Source organism: Silene latifolia, chromosome 11, assembly GCF_048544455.1.
Source record: "Silene latifolia isolate original U9 population chromosome 11, ASM4854445v1, whole genome shotgun sequence".
Classification (NCBI taxonomy): domain Eukaryota; kingdom Viridiplantae; phylum Streptophyta; class Magnoliopsida; order Caryophyllales; family Caryophyllaceae; genus Silene; species Silene latifolia.
Window position 1 is genome coordinate 12825041 of NC_133536.1, and position 4406 is coordinate 12829446.

At 42.9% G+C, this 4406-nt stretch overlaps 1 non-coding gene across 1 annotated transcript; it reads left to right on the forward strand.

Moving 5' to 3' along the window:
* The first annotated feature begins 3789 nt into the window (after positions 1–3789).
* LOC141615656 (small nucleolar RNA R71) lies at positions 3790–3896 on the forward strand. The gene has a single exon (XR_012530065.1). It is a non-coding gene; the product is annotated as a small nucleolar RNA R71 (small nucleolar RNA).
* The last annotated feature ends 510 nt before the right edge of the window (positions 3897–4406 follow it).

Below are 4406 nucleotides of genomic sequence, written 5' to 3' on the forward strand. Positions count from 1 at the left end.
TTCGGTTTTTTCAAATGGAAGGAAGCTGTAGAGGAAGGATAGAGATGGTGTTTGTGTTTTGCAGATGTAATGTCTTTGATTTGTTGTTTCCCAGATAGGGATGGTCTATCTGGGATCTGAGTTCTTGGTCTTGTACGGGTGGCAGGTTAATGGGTCTCTTTGATCCTGTACCGATCCGTTTTGTAAATGACTTTGTCCGGTTTTCCTTTTTTAATATACTTACATTTTAACCAAAAAAAAAAAAAAAAAAAAAAAAAAAACTCTTGGAGAAGTAATATCCACCTAATCAAGCGAGGCTTGGACTCCTTCTTGATGAGATAGTGTCTCAAAGCAACATGATCGGTGAACACTATAACCTTAGCTCCCACTAAATAGGTCCGGAACTTCTCCATAGCAAATACCACGGCCAAGAGCTCCTTTTCCGTTGTTGAGTAATTTGTTTGAGCATCATCTAGAGTTTTGCTTACATAGTGAATTGCATGCACCTTTCCATCCTTCCTTTGGCCTAAAACCGCGCCCAAGGCATGATCGCTTGCATCACACATTAACTCAAACGGCAAGCTCCAATCCGGAGGTTGTATAATAGGAGCACTTGTCAAAGCTTCCTTTAACCTATTGAAAGCATCAAGACAACGGTTAGAGAACACAAAAGGAGTATCTTTGGCTAACAACTCGGTCAAGGGTCTCGCAATCTTAGAGAAGTCCTTGATGAAGCGGCGGTAAAAGCCCGCATGTCCAAGGAAACTTCTCACCCCCTTCACATTGGTGGGAGGCGGGAGACTAGCAATGACCTCTATCTTAGCCTTATCAACTTCAATTCCTCGGTTGGACACTATGTGTCCCAACACAACACCTTCTTGTACCATGAAATGACACTTTTCCCAATTGAGTACAAGGTTAGACTCTTGACATTTACTCAAAACTTTCTCCAAATTCATCAAACAATTTTCAAAACTTTTCCCAACAACCGAGAAATCATCCATGAAAACTTCCATTTCTTGTTCAATGAAATCGGAGAAAATTGACATCATAGCTCTTTGAAAAGTAGAAGGAGCATTACATAGTCCGAATGGCATCCTCTTATATGCATAGGTGCCAAAGGGACAAGTAAAGGTGGTCTTTTCTTGGTCGCTTGGATGGATGGGGATTTGGAAAAATCCCGAATAGCCATCCAAGAAGCAAAAATAGTTGTGTTGAGCTAATCTTTCTAGCATTTGATCCATGAACGGTAAAGGAAAGTGATCCTTCCGGGTGGATTTGTTCAACTTCCTATAGTCCACGCACATTCTCCACCCGGTTACCGTCCTTGTAGGAATCAATTCATTCTTGTCATTTCGCACTACCGTCATGCCTCCTTTTTTAGGGACTATATGAACCGGGCTTACCCACCTACTATCCGAAATAGGATAGATAATGCCCGCGTCAAGTAGCTTAAGGACTTCTTTCCTTACAACCTCTTTCATGATGGGATTAAGCCTTCTTTATGGCTCTATTGAGGATGCGTCCTCATTTTCAAGAAGAATTTTATGAGTACACAAAGAGGGACTAATCCCCTTGAGGTCACCAATAGTGTACCCAAGGACACCCTTGAACCTTTTAAGCAAAGAAATGAGTTTTGAGGTTTGGGTGTCATCAAGTGCACTATTGATGATGACGGGAAAAGTGGAATTATCTCCTAGAAATTCATACTTCAAAGAAGAGGGAAGAGGTTTAAGTTCAACCGTAGGAGGAGGCCTGGAACTCTCCTCCTTCTTACCGACTTCCAACACTTCAAATTTGGGAGCTTGTTCATGAATAGGAGCCGAATCCAACATCCATACATATGCAAGAGTCTCAACATCTTTGTCATCGACCTCATACCCACTAACAAGACAAGTCTCCAAAGGATCCATAGAGGAAGCTTTCGGGTCATGCTCCTCCATGGGATTCTCAAGAATGTCAACAATGCAACAAGTGTCACCTAGAGAAGGAGCTTCCATGGACTTGTGGAGTTCAAATTCCACCCTATCCTCACCCACTTGCAAAGATAGTTTCCCACTCTTTACGTCGATCATAGCTCCCCCGGTGGCAAGACAAGGTCGCCCCAAAATAATTGGCACATTGTAATCCTCGGGCATATCCATAACAAAGAAATCACAAGGTATGACAAGCTTCCCAACTACCAAGGGTACATCTTCAATTACACCTATGGGAAATTTAACCGACCGATCGGCAAGTTGAAGTGAAACTCTAGTAGGTTTCAAATCTCCCAAATCAAGCCTCTTGAATATTGAAAGTGGCATGAGGCTCACACTAGCCCCCAAATCACATAAAGCTCTTTTAATAGCCACCCCTTGGATAGAACAAGGGATAGAAAAGCTCCCCGGATCTTCTAGCTTGTTAGGAAGCTTGTTTGTGTGAGTGAGTATAGCACTACATTCCTTAGAGAGGTTGATGGTTTGCACCTCTCCATTCTTCTTCTTCAAAGTGACAAGTTCCTTAAGAAACTTGCCATAAGATGGAATTTCGGTAATCATGTCAAGGAAAGGAATCGTGACATTCATTCCCTTCAAGATCTCCACAAACTTCTCATATTTCTTTTCAATTCTAGGCTTTGCAAGCCTTTGTGGAAAGGGTACCGGTGCTACATACTCCCTTGGTGGTGGAACACATTCTTTGGCCTTAGTTGCAATAGGCTCATCATGCTTTGGAGGGTCAACCATCTCCACCTCCTTAGACTTCTCCACCATAATCTCATCTTCTTGCACAACTTCAACCGGGTGCTCTTTCAATACTTCACTTGACACCCTCTTCCTCTTCCACTTAGGAGATTTCTCAACCTCCTCCAATTGCTTACCACTCCTCAAAAACACCGCATTCATCTCCCTTGGGTTAACCGTATTACCCGGAAACTTCCCCGGATTTTGAGCCAATTGACTCAATTGTTGAGAAATTTGGGCCACATGAGTTTCCGTAGCCTTTTGTGATGCCCGTATTTCATCATTCACCCGGTTTTGTGAGGCAATGTGGTTATCAAGCTTTGAGTCGGATTTTTGATTTGCAATAACCAATTGTTCAAAAGCTTGTTCCCAAGATGGTTTTTGAGGGGTTTGGAAGTTTTGGTTTTGTGGTTGGAAATTTTGGGTTTGTTGTTGATTGAAATTTTGCCCCTTGAAGCCCCCAAATGGTTGTTGGTTTTGGGTGATGAATTGTTTCCCTTGGAAACCGGGTGGAATTTGTCTTTGGAATTGAGAGTTTTGATTGAACCTTGGTTGTTGTTGAGGTTGGGAAGTGGTGGGATTTTGAATGTTTTGTGAAGCATAAGACAAGAAAGGGTGAGTTCTTTTTCCATTGACAAATTGGTTGTTGTTATTATTGTTGAACCCTTGTCTTGCACTCGTGGACTCCCAAATCCCATTTACTTGCTCATAGCATTCCTCACCTAAGGGTGCAATCAAGGGACACCCAATGGGAGTGTGCCCTTGTTCACCACACAACTCGCACGACAAGACTTGCCTCATATCGGAGCCCTTAGGTTTTGAATTTAGCAAAGCAACTTGTTGGGTGAGTTCATCTAGCATACCCTTCACCTCCACATTCAAAACCGAATTAGAATCCTTGCTCTTGCCCTTCCTCATTTGCCTATCACTTCCCCATTCCATAGTTCTTGAGGCCATCTCCTCAATTAGTTCCTTTGCCGCTTTATGCCCCAAAATGTCTAAGGCACCTTTCCCCGATCCCGCATCCAATGAAAGCCTAAGGTCTTGAGTCAACCCTTTGTAGAAATTGTTCACTAGCTCGGCCTCGGAGATGCCATGGTGTGGGCATAACCGTTGGAGCTTCTTGTATCGTTCCCATGCCTCATATAAGGTCTCATCCTCTTCTTGAGTAAAGCTTTGTAATTCACTCTTGACTTTGGCCGTTCTTGAGGGTGGGAAATATTTGTTCAAAAATGCCGAAGCCAACTCATCCCATGTCTTGAAGGAATCCGGGTCACAATTCTTCAACCAATCCTTGGCCGAACCCCTAAGAGAACGGGGGAACAACCTAAGGCGAACCGCGTCATCGGAAACCCCATTTGATTTGTACATATCACAATTTTCAAGGAAATCATTTAGATGATCATTTGGGTTCTCCAAGGGACCTCCTCCAAATTGGTTGTCTTGAACAAGGTTGAGCAAGGCATTTTTAATCTCAAAGTTATTAGCTTGAATTCGTGGCCTTTGGATGCTTGGATTGACTATGTGCTTAGGAGCCATAGTGTCTCTTATCGGAACCGGTTCAACCATGGTGTTAGGCTCTTCTTCTAAAACCCCAAAAGGATTTTCAAACACTTCGGTAGCTTCTTGGTGATTAACTTCTTCAATCGGTGGAATATCAAGTAAACCCCTTCTTCTTAGAGAATTAAGTCTTCTTGCCGTGGCTTC